The sequence below is a fragment of the Lynx rufus genome, unplaced genomic scaffold, assembly GCF_022079265.1.
Source record: "Lynx rufus isolate CCGP_SWC_20201006 ecotype Redwood Valley unplaced genomic scaffold, mLynRuf1.p SCAF_3, whole genome shotgun sequence".
In the NCBI taxonomy this organism is placed as follows: Eukaryota; Metazoa; Chordata; class Mammalia; order Carnivora; family Felidae; genus Lynx; species Lynx rufus.
The window spans coordinates 76,488,871-76,504,010 of NW_025814845.1; the positions used below are offsets into that span (position 1 = coordinate 76,488,871).

At 37.8% G+C, this 15,140-nt stretch overlaps 1 protein-coding gene across 5 annotated transcripts in view; it reads right to left on the minus strand.

Annotated features, from left to right (window-relative positions):
* Positions 1-15,140, minus strand: part of UNC5C (unc-5 netrin receptor C) — a 79,140-nt gene that overhangs the window by 51,902 nt on the left and 12,098 nt on the right. The gene's annotated exons all lie outside the window — the stretch shown is intronic.

The following is a 15,140-nucleotide window of genomic DNA, read 5'->3' on the forward strand; positions in this document are numbered from 1 at the left end:
TGCTTGGGATCTTCTCTCTCCCTCTCTCTCTGTTCCTCTCTCTCTCTCTCTCAAAATAAAATAAGTCAACATTAAAAAAATGGAGTGGGTGGAGGGAAGCGACTGAAAGGAAAAGGGAGGAGGCAGGCTCAGAGGGGTGAGGGGTAGCCAGGTCCTGTAGGCCTGGTGGGCCAGGATGAGGCATTTTGATTTTATCCTAAATGAAATACAAATCCCATGATCAAATGTAATTTTGAAAAGATTGTTTTGATTTTCCTATAGGTAATGGAGAGCAAAAGGGAGCAAAGTGACAGGGCTTTATGGATGGTTTCTATGACACGTGGCTTGGGAGATGTCTATCAATAGGTGTATCAATGTAGTTGATAAAGTGTTTGCTTGGAGGTTGTTCCAAAATAAAATAGAAATTTAAAAAAAAAAATGGAAGTCTCACTACTAGTTATTCCTCATAGCCATTTAGGGCCAATCTAGCCAAACTGTTATTTTCCTACATGGGGAAATTTAAAACAGACCAGAGTATTAAGTATACCCACTAATGGTTCAACACCCCAATTTACTCTGTTATGGAAACACTGATAAAGAGTTTTTGGAAGGCAACTCTATAAAACTTTTTCCATCCTTTTCAGAATACTTCTGCAGCTACAGAACTAAAACATCACTTAGGAGGCTGGAAATCAGAAAAGAAGGGGATTACTGTTCCATCCCCTAAACGAGGGGAACACAGAATCACTTTCTAGAGTTTGTTTTTATGCTTCTCCATCTGATCCGTCTCTCACGGAGCAACAGGGGACATTTTCCTCGGCTAATGAGGTGACCCTGCTGAGAGCGGTCCTAGCAATAATGAAAAATAACATCTCTGGCAGAACACAGTGCAAAATAATTGTTTTTCGTGTCCCAATCAACAGCCTGCTTCATAAGTTAGGGATTTCAGTTAACTTTCCTATTACTTGAAAGTAAGGCCATCTGAAAAGGCACCGGAGTTGCTGGCCAAGGCAGTGAAATGGAGCTTTTCATTCTCATGGACTTCAGATTACATCCTCGCTCTGCCGTTTCCTTAGCTGTGAGAGCTTGGTCAAACTGTTTCACTTCTCTACGTATCAGTGTTCTAATCCATGGAAGAGGACACGGATCCTTACTCCCACAGAACTGTGGAAAGGAGAAATGAGACTTGTAAAGGGCTGATACACTGCAAGCAATTGATAAATGACAGCTCTATCAATGTCATTAGGATGTACACTGTAGGAACACTAAGACTCTAGGTTCTTTTTTTAAGAAAGATTTTTAAAAAATTTTTTTATTTATTTTTGAGAGAGCAGGAGACAGAGAGCAAGTGAGCACATACACACACGCACGCGTGCGCGCGCGCACACACACACACACACACACACACGCACAAATGGGGGAGGGGCAGAGAGAGGGAGACACAGAATCTGAAGCAGGGTCCAGGCTCTGAGCTGTCAGCACAGAGTCCGACGTGGGGCTCGAACCCACGAACTGTGAGATCATGACCTGAGCCAAAGTTGGATGTTTAACTGACTGAGCCACCCAGGCGCCCCAAGACTCTAGGTTCTTAAAGGGATTCTATTTGTAGAGTCAGCTCAGCCCATTATTTAATGAGTGATGTTAGCGAATGTGTTTGAATTGCAGGTTCCCTAGTTATTCCAGAGACAAAGAGCCCAGTTTTTGTGAGAAACCATAAGCAATGCACTTTTTTAAGTACTGTATAGTCTTTCATGCTCTCCTGTGAAAGAGGTTTATGGCCTTTGTGGCTTCTGGCATCCATGCAGTGGCATGTTTCAGAGGCAAATTTCCAGGGCCAGAGTGCAACTTGATGCTAAAACAATTTCTCAACCAGAGGTGGTGCCACTTCTAAAGTGGGGGGGAGGGCGGTGTTTGGAAACGGGGCAGGGCTGGGATGTTTTGGTTGTCATAATGATTAGGGTGTTGTTTATGGTATTTAGTGAGTAAGGGCCAAGGATACTGAATGTCCTGCAATGGGAGGAACAGCCTAAAGAAGAACTGTCTGGAACAAAACTCACCTCCATCGGTAACAACTTCCAAAACCTTCTGTCTTGGACTGAAAGATGGAGCAGAGGCCCCGGGCTCAGGGGAGGATGCAGGACTTGCCCCACTGGTTGTGGGAGCCCGAGTAACTGCACCTAGGGGAAGCCACCCCCACAGCAGTGCTTCCGCCATGGGAGATGCTCGTGATCTACGACCTTCTTTTTGTTAAACGTAATTTTAAAGAACATATATCGTTCAATGGAGAGATTTTCCTGATCTGGGAGAAAAGAGATTAGAAGAAGTCTGATTGTGGAGAGAAACTTTAAGTGAATTCTGAAACTTGAAGCAAGTTGGAAACAGTTTGAAAACCGAAGCAAGAGTAGGATGCCTTTTTTTTTTGATTTTTTAAATTTTTATTTGTTTTTGTTAGAGAGAGAGAGAGCGTGAATGGGGAGGGGCAGAGAGAAAGGAGACACAGAATCCGAAGCAGGCTCCAGGCTCTGGGCTGTCAGCACAGAGCCTGATGCAAAGCTCGAACCCACAAGCTGTGAGATCATGACCTGAGCTGAAGTCAGGACGCTTAACCGTCTGAGCCACCCAAGCGTCCCAATAGTTAGATGTCTTGAAGAGTTAGTGAAATGCTCCTTATGCTAGGAAACATCTTGTAACTGCTCAAGACACCATTTTAGGGGTTATCTAGTCCAACCTTTTTCAGATTAGGAAACTGAGTCCCAAAGGTGAGAAGTGATATTTTAAAGTAAGCAGAAGTGTTGAGATTAAAATTTGGCTTCCACTCAGTCATCAATTATGTGGACAGTGTGCAAGTTATGCATTGTAAGACTCTCCGTGGCTCCATTCATAGCTGTGTGGGCTGTAGATATGGATTGTTAATATAACGGTTTTCCAGCTGATGGTGGTAAAGTGACTTGGGGAAGGAGTGACTTTTTCTAATTCTCACAAGCTCATCCTCTAGACTAGAGGTGGGGTTGCCCATATTTTTCAGCTGATGTCCAACTATTATAAAAGATGAGAACCCATGCCCAAGTATCTTAAAAAAGGAAGTGAACTTTCCTTGGTTTTATACTGTAGGAAGTAACATCAAGTACTTATCCTTAAGTACATGGCTCATAATCATGTAATAATATGTCTGAACATAGCCTATTTGGTGTGTTTATATTTGGGAAATTTCAGAAACAAAGCCAGAAACTATACATAAATCTTCATTTCTCAAATAAACAGCAACAGCTTTGATTTTTCTAGTCTTTTAAAAAATTTTCTTTTCATGTGATCGAGATAATAGACAAGAGCCAAAATGATGATGAATTTATGATTAGTTTTTTTTTAAGAAAGATAATATAAACTGTTTTTATAAGTAGTATCCTAAGAGAAAAAATATCAAGCAAATATGCTGATGTGAGAAATGTCAGGACCTCTGAGCATCACTGGACAGATTTAAATTCATCAAAATCAAGTCTATGCCCTTTTTTTTAAAATTTTTTTTTAACATTTATTCATTTTTGAGAGACAGAGAGAGACAGATCATGAGTGGGGAAGGGGCAGAGAGAGAGGGAGACACAGAATTGAAGCAGGCTCCAGGCTCTGAGCCTACAGCACAGAGCCCGACGCGGGGCTCGAACCCACAAACCGTGAGATCATGACCTGAGCCGAAGTTCGACGCTCAACTGACTGAGCCACCCAGGCACCCCAAGTCTATGCCCTTTCTAACTCCCAGGAGTTAAAACAGATCATTGATTAGAATTTCCTATCCTAACCCCTCTCTATCTGCATACTAAGGAGCAGAGCATCAAGTGGTGAAGGGACTTGCCTAACATCACAAGTCTGGTGAACCAGAAAAGCAAGGGGCAGATCCCAGTTCTCCGGCAATAGCCTCAACAGTCTATGTAAGTACTGTCCAGGTATTAATTAGCAAATTCAAATGAGAAGAGACAAGGATGTAATAGAAAAGGGCTTGATATGTTCATGGATTAATTTGCAATTCAGTTGTTGAATGAGGTAATGCTAGTTATTTAAACTCTAAAACACCTCTTCATTGGAAACATTATCATTGATATTCATGAGAAAGGCTAAAATAAGATTTTCATGCCTAAATGAAGCAACTTCCAGGCTACACCTTTTGTTTCAAGAGTGGGGCAAGCTAAGAGGCAGGCTGAACTTGGGAGTTTCGACTCTGATGTAGTTGGAGAACCATGCTAGAATGATGGAGCTGTTAATGTATGACAATCACGTTGTATTTGGCACAAAAGGTTACAATAAGTAAATATTTAAAGAAGAAACATCATTCCCTGCAAAAAGATGCCAACAGGAAAAAGGAATAAACACCAATAATTGCAGGGACACTACACATCAGAAGAAAATCATGTTTTAAAACAACAAAAGCTGACAACCACTTGCTTCCAGCATCCAAGAGCCCACGTGACAAAAAGGTTTAGTACGACCAGAGCCAGATTTGGGTTCTTACCTTGGCCCTTATGCTAACCTGTGGGCTGTTTCAATTCTATGCCTCGATTTCTTCTTTTGCAAAATAGAGTTCTTATTAGAGGATTAGCAAAGGTTTGTAAGGTTATTTGTAAGGTTATTATTGTAAGGTTTTTATTATTTGTAACGTTATTGTTATTTTTTAAATATTTTTATGTTGAGTTTAATTAAATTGAAACAAGTCATTTTGCTTTAGGTTGGTCAGCAGATCCAGTAGCTTGGAATCAGAAGCAACTTATGCCAGGGCTTAAAGTCAGTACATTAGATGGAAAGTGAATAAAATTAAAATTAACTCAACTCTGAAATTTCTTGAAGTTAAAATATATATGATGCAGTAATTTTTTTAATGGTTCAGTAATTGCTATGCCTTCCAAAGTTTGAGAACCCCTGAGCTGGATTTAAGGGACACTCTAAAAGGAAAGCCTAGATGTAGATGTCTGGGAATTAAAACTCTGTCTTCAGATTTGCTATCAAATCTCTAGCCAAAAAGGAGATAGATGGAGTTTTGTAAGGTGTTCCTGCTTGCCCTCAAGATTTTTTCAATATATTTCAGTATGGAGCTGCTTCTATGACCTTAATACATGTAAATAGATTTTATGACACCACCAGGATTAACTAGAATGGAGGATTAATTAATATCTTACAGGGGGGCTATTATGAAAGTTATAAATATGATACAACTCAATTGTAGTTTATAATATCATTAAGTGTGCTCTATAAAAGTACATGTTTTTAAATCATCAAGTTTCCGGTTAGTTTTAGCATATTTATGTATCTGAAGTATACCAAACCATTTCATAAGCTCTGTCCTCATTTTTATGATCCTAGCATTGGAAAAATCTTTTTTCCCCATGGGTTCTTCCCTCTCCTTGACCTGGCTGCTTGGTCTTTATTTTTGCCAGTGGCTTTACACACAGCCAAGATATGTGATTTTTCTCACATTTCTTCTGATGCGAATGTTCATATTAAAAACCTCAAGGGCCATTCAAAACAAACATGTCCAGATTTTGTTTTTTTCCCTTTTAGGTTGGTTCTTATCTAGCAAGCCCATCAGGACTGCACTAATGATGTCAGAGGTCAGGTCTGTCAAAGACACTCATGGTCATTTATTATAATTTACCACTCTTCTGAGGGTTTATTTATTGACAGGGGCTTAAGGAACTCCAAATAAATGAATACATAAATCCTAGGACATGACAACAAAAATTGAAAAGAACATTTGCTTATCACTGATGTCAGTTATCTAAATTGCCGTGGTAATTCCCTCCCTCAGCCTTACAGGACAGTGCCTCAAGAAACTCATCTGCAGTCCTGTTCCTATGGTAACAACCACGCCCTTCTGAAATTGAACAGCAGGGAATTAACATCTCAGGATGTAAAAGCCTTATCTCATGACTCACAGTAGTTGAAGAAGAAACGTCTGAAATTTCACCCAGCCGTTGAGTAAAATCAAACCCACAGATCAGCTGCCTAAGTGTTTTTAACGCAATAGACCCTATGCTCATCAATGCTTCTGAAGAAGAATAAATTATCCAATTCAAAGGCGATGATGCTGTCTGTAATCTATGATAGGGGAGACACATCTGACAGAAAAAGTAAAACGAGGAAGAGTCCTGAAGCAAAGAGGCTGATCTGTAGTATACATCACTCTATCTGCTGGATTTTTAGGCAAAAGGAAAACGTAAGCAAAAGCCCTGGCTCTGGACCTCCGTGACCTTGAAGGAATCTACACTTTGCTGTGGTCGTGAAACGTGGCACCCTTCTTGATTCCCTTGGAGTTTCCTTTCCATCCTAGAAGCTGAAGACCTTGCACTTGTCCTCTTCCACTGATTTGTTTGGGTCCCCACAGGTGTTCAGCAGGTTTCTGTGGGCTGAACTTTCTAACCACATCCCTGCTTTCAAAAACAGGAAAATGTTTTACCAGAAAGGAAAAACACTAAAGCAAACCGCATTCATGACACCGGAGACTGCAGAGCACTGTGCTGGGCAGCTAGTCCACGTACAGAATATTTATTTGCCAGCTGGGACACCACACGTATCAAGGATTATACAAGCACAGCTATGACATCAACTGCTTCCAAACTGTAGATAAAAGCACTCACTGTCTGACACTCACATTATGCTTTCCTATCAAATTGCTGTGTTGACAAGAATCTCACTGAAAACTGACTAGCACCTTCTCAAATGCCTGCCGTGGCGGTTATAAACACATCATTCTGAAGTCAAAAAGAGACTATTTGTAAGGTAAATTATTTCCCCACAATAAATGCACCTAGGATTCTGGAGGTCCTGGTATGCAGTGTGTCCACACCACAATTAACAGAGTTCTGCCACTTTGTCTGTATGTGAGAATTAATGGAAGAGCTGTGTTACATGCAAATTTTTTAATGAGTAGAAAGTGCTAAATTTGCAGACTGCATAACATTTTAATTTCCCAAAGTCAGGGAGTTCACTGATGCAGACACAATTCTAGGCAGTTCTTATTTGTAAATTGCTATTTTAAATTTGTCTACTGTGCTATAAGCTCTCGTCAGAAAGAAGAAGTAATTCTAAATTCAGATTTGAACTGTTACACATCCGATGTGGGACTCCAATCTTCATATGGGATTAAAAACTAAAGTCCATAGCTCCTGTCATGTAATTATCGGAGTATGTTCATAAATATAGATATATAAAACACTACTTCTGGACCAAGCTGCATATATAGTTTTGGATTGCTGTTTTCTTTTCTTTTCTAAAACGTTTATTTATGTATTTTTGAGAGAGAGAGAGAGAGTGAATAATTGTGGGCGGGGCAAAGAAAGAGAGGGAGACACAGAATGCAAAAGCAGGCTCTCTAGGCTCTGGGCTGTAGGGGAGAGCCTGATGTGGGGCTCTAACCCACGAACCATGAGTTCATGATCTGAGAGAAGTCAGAGGCTCAGCCGACTGAGCCACCCAGGTGCCCCTGGAGTGCTGTTTTCTAAAGGATACAGCCATGCCAACCATGACAATGTAGATCTTACTACAAATTTATTATAGAGATTATAAAAGTTAAGAGTAATTGTATTTCAACTAAAAGGTAAATATTGTCATTGGCTTATCATTTTTGGAGATTTTCAAGTGCTTTTTTCTTCTTCTGTATTTCTTTTTCTTTCTCTTTGCCCAGTGTTCTCTCAATCTCTCTGTCTCTGTCTCTCTCTCTGTGTCTGAAACCATTTTATACGAATCCCATTTCAAAAATGTATTGCAGAACCAGGGGCTGCTTTTATATAATTTTAGAAATGGTATAAAGAAACCTATATTTGCAGAGAGCACAACGGACCTTCCAATACTGCCTTATGAATAACATACAGTATTCTATAGCATTACTAAGTAAAATCAGTGTAATCTGTTAAATTTCTCATATGGAGCATGTGTGTTTAGTTTTTTTCAATGGTGAAAAACACACCAAGTCTACCCTTTCTTGTTTGATATGATCCATACCATTTAGCATACCTAAGTTCTCCAGTTTTTCTTTTTTCCTAAAATTTTTATCTATTTTTAATGAACAATGTGCTTATAAGCCAAAAAGGTCCAACTTCTTTCTGGAATAATTGATTCTGATGTCTTCCTTAATAATTTATTCCAGTGAAGTAACACAATTTTTGGAAGTTCTTAATTTGAATGTAGGGTCTCCAGGATAGGAACTACTTTTTCATCCCAATGAATGTATATCCAGTGTAACATATACATGATATACGTTACATTTCAGTATCAACTAATGTGTATGGATGGCCTAAAAAATTGAGTGGGGCTTCTGAAATTGCTTAAAGACCATGACCTTGTTTCACAAATGAAATTACACAGCATCACATAATGAATCCAATTCATCAAACAGTTTAAGAATAAGTGTGCTTGCAAGGACAGAGTGATATGTATATAATAGGCAACTGGGAAATAATGCAAAACTATAATTCAGTTCCAAATCCCCATGTCTTTGAAATCCTTTTATTTATGCAATTGATTTACTGGCTATAAGTAATTCTTGCCACCCAGGGTTTTATACAACTAGGGTTTTATGTGAGTGTTTTATGCAAATACTATTTTGGTAATCAAATTTGAATTGAATCTAATTTGAAGCAAGGGGACCAATTTTCCAGGACAAGTCAGTGATATTGCTACATCTCAAATCCCAAGATTCCTGCTTCCAGGATCATGCAGTTGGTCTAAACAATCTTCAACACCTTTTTTTTTGTAAATCATTTATAATTATAAACATAATGAAAAGCCAAGTATAAAGCAAATGGTGAATAAAAAGCATATTGAAAGAGAAAAAAATTACCTGTAATCTCACTGGCTAAATATGAATGCATACATTTTATTCATCTTTTTCCTGAGCTAACTTTTACATAGTCATGACCACATGCATGTATAAATCCATATTCTGCTTTTCCATGTTAAGCCATCATGAACATTTTAGTGGCTGTATGATATTCCATGTTATGTAAGTGCTCTAATACTGGATTTTCAGGTTTTGCATTTTTTTTTTTACAATAAATTACAAGGAATTTGTAATATATTTGATATATTTGGCGTATATCTTCTTAGGTTTTCATATTAATTGCTTAAAATTTATTCATTAAAGTAGGATTACTGGAACAAAGGGTATAAACAATTTAAATTTTTTTAATATTTATTTTATTATTTTATTTTATTTAAAAATTTTTTTTTGTTTAACATTTATTCTCTTTTGAGAGTGAGAGAGACAGAGCATGAGCGGGGGAGGGGCAGAGAGAGAGGGAGACACAGAATCAGAAGCAGACTCCAGGCTCTGAGCTGTCAGCCCAGAGCCCAACGCGGGGCTTGAACTCACGGACTGTGAGATCATGACCTGAGCCAAAGTCAGACGCTCAACCACTGAGCCACCCAGGCACCTTATTTTATTTTTGAGAGAGAGAGAGACAGAGCGTGAACAGGAGAGGAGAAGAGAGAGAGGGAAACATGGGATCTGAAGCACGCTCCAGGCTCTGAGCTGTCAGCACAGAGCCTGATGCAGGGCTCGAACCCACAGAAATGTGAGATTATGACCTGAGCCTGAAGTCTGATGCTTAACCGACTGAGCCACCCAGCCCCCCCTAGGGTATAAACAGCTCTTAACCCATATTGTCAAGTGGCTTCCCCAAATACTTATAAGAATTTATATTCCCATTTAACAAAATATAAGAGACTCCACTTCACATATTTGTTAACATTTAGCATTGTTGCACCTTTAAAATACTCAATAATCTTATAAGAAACCTCAAAGACTTTGATTAAAAATTTCATTTGGCATTGGGGAAACATGTATTTTCTAAAGTGTCTTAAACACAAAACTAGGAATGTGAGAAACAATTTAGAAAACTTGTGATTAATTATTCAATAGAAAATTAAACATTCTAAAAACTATAGAGTCTAAGAAAAACAAAAACCTAAATTAAAACTATGAGTAAAACCAATCTCTGATATGTATTATTTAGGAATAATGGGAGATGGAAGTGAATCAACAATAGCCCAATTAAATAGTCAAAGTTATTGACTGAACATTTTATTTATCTATATATTTTTAATGTTTATTTATTTATTTTCAGAGAGAAAGAGAGAGAGGGCAAGCAGGGTAGGTGAAGAGAGAGAAGAAGACAGAGAATCCCAAGCAGGCTCCACACCAGGAGGAATTGATGCGGGGTTCAAACCCATGAACTTTGAGACCATGATCTGAGCTGAAACCGAGCGGGATGTTAACTGACTGAGCCGTACAGGCACCCCTAACTGAACATTTTAAAATAAAGTTTGAACTATACTCTAAGTTCTACTTATTATCTTTCATATCTTTATGAATTTAAGTATAATCCAGTATAAAACCAGATTTTCTACTACAATTTTGAACTTCCATTAACAAGTAAATTTTTTTTACTTTGTTTTAATGTTTGTTTGTTTATTTGTTTATTTTTGAGAGAGAGAGAGAGAGAGAGAGAGAGAGAGAGTGCAAGTGGGGGAGGGCCAGAGAGAGAGACACAGAATCCGAAGCAGGCTCCAGGCTCTGAGCTGTCAGCACAGAGCCCAAGGCAGGGCTCAAAGTCACAAACCACAAGATCATGACCTGAGCCAAAGTTGGACGCTTAACCAACTAAGCCAGCCAGGTGCCCCCTTAACAGGTAAATTTAATTCATTTACATTACTACCCTTGATATATGATGATCCTTGGTATATACCGTCTCTTTTTAAATTTTTTTAAAAAAATCTTTATTTATTTTTGAGAGAGAGACAGAGTGTGAGCAGGGGAGGAGCTGAGGAGAGGGAGACACAGAATCCGAAACAGGCTACAGGCCCTGAGCTGTCAGCACAGAGCCCGATGTGGGGTCTGAACTCACAGAACCACGAGATCATGACCTGAGCCGAAGTTGGACGCTTAACCAACTGAGCCACCCAGGCGCCCTGATACCATCTTAATTATTGTTTTCTTTTACCGTATTTTTTCTTTCTTCTTGTTCATTTCCTGCCCTTAAAAAATCTTATTTTGAATTTACAAATTCACTTTTTATCTGTCAGTATTAATATTTTAACCGGTAAACTTGAATCTAACTATATGGAAATTAGAAACATTTAACTTTGATTACACTTTCCCATATGCTGTGTTAATGTTGTCTATAACTTAGTTTCTTATTTTCATTTTATTTTCTGCCCCTTAATTGGTCTCTCTCTTGTTTTTAAAAAAAATCAATTTCTGTTTTATAATATTTTTAGTAGTCTACTCAGTGAGAGTTTGTGAGTAGTAAGCCTTCTCCGTCTTGATTGTCTGAAAAGCTTTTTAATTTTGTTTTCTTCAGCAATTTGGATTTTCTCATTCTATTTTATATGTGTTTTTACTTCCCTTTTATAAAACCACTTACTTTATCTTCCCTGTATTCTGAGATGTTTCATAAGCTCTTCATTCCAGTTTACTAATTTTCCCTTCAGCTTTATCTAAAGTTGCCTCTGATCCGATTTTTAACCTCCCCCTGAGTTTTAACTTTCAATTATGTTTACCTTTCTAGGCATTCCCTTTGATTTCCCCCTAATCTGTTTACCCTTTTTTACATATTCTATTCTTGCATTTGTGCTTATATTCCTTTTAAAAATACAGTTTGTGCTTTTCCTTTTATTTACTTTATAATCTCATTCAGATTGCTCTGTGTCCATGTTATGAGAACACTAACTCACTTAATTCTGATGCATGCTCTCTCTTGCAGCAGACTGTTCCCTTGGGTGCTGTGAAACTGTGTATTGTAATCTCATTTTCAGGCTTGGGCTACTTTTGTCATAGACCAATGCACTTGGGTTGTGGGAAAAACTCAACAGAATGGCTTGTTGTTTGCTTCTGCTGGTACCCTAGAAATTTCACCAATTATGTTAATTACTTATCTTTTGTTTTTTAGTCCTTTAGTACTATTGTATCTTAGATTCCGTGGCAGATCTGGGTGTAGGACTGTGGTTTTACTATGGGTTTTATTTAAGTGAAGTCTCAATTTTTATTTTCTCTGCCATGAATTTTCCTGTGGCTTCCCTGGGCTGGTGGGTGAAAAAAAAATCTAGTTATTTTTCATGGTGGGAGCAGTCATTTATGCGACCCAGCTTTATTTAGGGCTCTAACTTTCAACTCTTGGCCTCTGGCTTTTGCAAACCCAGGGCCTCTGCCTCTGTGCCAAAACTAAGACTCTAGCTCCCAATCCTTAGGATCCACACCCCTGTCCAATGTCCTTCTGGATTATTCTGGTATCCACTCATGCAGTTACCCCTCTCATTTTGAGTTCCTACTTTATTTTGAGGATTTCTCTTTCTTTTGAACTTGACTCATTCTCTCTCACACACATATACAGACACTCCATATGTGTGTATATGTATGTCCTTTAAGTTTTAATATTTTACCTAATATTTCTACATATTTTGAGTCAAAGGTACTTGTATTGATGGAGATGATTAAGGAAGAAATGTGACTGAATATGACTATTTTGAACACATTTCTGAATAAACATTGAGAGTAATATATTGTATATATGCCACATTGTTCTTAAGTATCAATTTGGCTTTTAAAATAAACTACCCTATATTATCTAGGCTTCTGAATTCTACTGATCTCTATTATGCACTCTGAATTTCTCCCACCTAGCTGTGTATGTCTACATATATATCAGAATCATCTGTATACAACTTCAACTAGGAATACAATTTCAGAGGTTGTATTGTATACTTTGTTGAGTGGTAACTAGCTTTATTTTGAGATAATATTGCAATATTGTTGAAAGGCTATTAATGCATTGAAGACACTAATTCCCCTAAAGTAAATAAATGCAAAATTATAATTCTTAATTGTCAAGTACAACTTTTTGGCTATCTTTTCTACTTCCAGTCTATCTCTTTCTTTCTTTTTAAGTTTATTTATTTTGAGAGAGAGAGAGAAAGTGTGCATGTGCAAACTGGGGACGACCAGAGAGAGAGAGAGAGAGGGAGAAGGAGAATCTCAAGCAGGGCTCTGCACTGTCAGCACAGAGCCCCATGTGGGGCTCAATCTCACGAACCAGGAGATCATGACCTGAGTTAAAATCAAGAGTTGGACACTTAACCAACTGAGCCATCCGGGCTCCCCATCCTATTTCTTAATTATAGACCATGTCTCTCTCGCAAGCTTGGTACTTTCACTATTAGAAAACCTTTCTTTCTCAAAATGAGTGCCAAGAGCAGTATTATTTCTTTGCAAGATTTTGGTGCAATGTTATGCCAGAAACACCCAGCTTACTGGTAAGTAGAAACTGTAACTTTCACTCTAGAATACTATAATTACACAGTGTAGCACTATCTTTGTGGTTTTTATCACTGAGGAAATCAATAGTACAGACTGCAATTTTCTGTTGCACTAGAGTAGATAGATATAGGAGAGCAGATGAGTTTGACTTAATAGGGGTTGTTACTATAGTAAATCAGAATTGTAAAAGGAAATAAACAGTTTTTTTTTTATCTGATTTTAACCCAAACACTCAAATGTTTCACTCTAACAAGGGATCTGATAAAATTAAAAAAAAAAAAAAAAAAAGCAAACAACAAAACTCCTCGTGTAGCCTTGTTCTTGTTCCTGATTTACATAATCACTTCACTGCCATCATTACTGGCAAATACCCAATCATTAAACAAAAGGTTCTATAAATGCCATAGGAAACAAGCTAGATGCTAAAGGGATGCTATGTCATGAAAGACTTAATTTGAATGTTTCATGTTTGTATTTGACAAATGTCATAATTTCATACGTGTCATTTTGTGTAACCAATTAAAGGCCCCAAGTTCCATTTTTCAGCATTGTATTTCTGGTTAAATAGGTTGCTTTGGGAATTTAAAAATATGCACAATAGAAGCAGTAGGTGTTAAATCACCCAAAGTGGAAATATAGAATTGAGAGAGGGAGAAAAGGAAAGAGATGAGAGAGAGACACACATGGAGAGAGAGTACAAATATTGCCACCTTTTGATCACATGAATCAATTTGTTCACCACTAAAGGAAGTATATTAAATTATAAAAATATTTAAAAAAGGATGACGTGGTGTGTGCTATGTTTTTATTTTAATCCTCAACTCAAAGTCACGCCTAGAGGAACAAACCCTGTATCTCTGGATAAATGGTTAGGAAAACAGCTATATTCTTTTCATTCTTGTATTTCTAACACAAACTTGGTGAGATGCACGGTAGCAGTCTGCAAATCATAACCAGAAGCTGTGCTTTATACTCAGCAGCAGCCAGTCCTCAAAGAATGCGACATACTGTGGACAGAAAAATAAGAAGCCTGTTGGATTTTTATTCTGTGTCAGCAACATAATTACTTATTTGTATTTTAAGTAAGGTTTCTTTTTAAAGGTCCTTGTGTGTATAGACCCTGGAAGGTAAACACAATTTCATAAATGTGGCGAAAGTGAAATATTTTATTCTTAAACGACAAACACAAATACATCTACACAAATATATTTGGTTGCCTGTATTCTGCAAGCAATTTGTAATGTGTTATAAGAAATGTCAACATCTGGCCGCTATTAGTTAAGATCCAAGGATAGCACATTGTTTGATCCATTCAGCCGCAAAGGCGTGAGATCAGAACAATTCTTAATACCTTACTTCATGGTCATGTAAGATAGTAAATTTTGCACATCTAAGGGCTCCTCCATTAAAGGGGTAAGAGTTTGCAAGTATGGACATCAAACTATCAACTCATTAAGAAAATCTAAGAAACAAAGCCATGAAAACTGGGGGATATTTCTCCTATAGCACCCATTATATTCCTGGGCCAATCTTCTACACCTGGTTTTAAAATTTTTGCTTTATTAACATTATTTTCTTTGAACGAACATTAACACAAACCTCAAATTTTCAAGGGCTTGTGGACATGTTCCCACCAAGCATTTGTTGTAAATTGGTAAATTGCAGGACCATTTCCTGTCCTTTAGATATATTTTACATTCATGGACACTGGTTCAGTAATGGCCATAAATTAGGAATAAATAGCTTACTTTTTTGAAGTCATGTGATTCTACTATGAGTTGCTTAGGGTGCCCTTTTATGCATTCTAATAAAGCTGAGTAATGGCTCCCAGATCTGGAAAGAATGATAGTTCCCCCATGGAAATGAC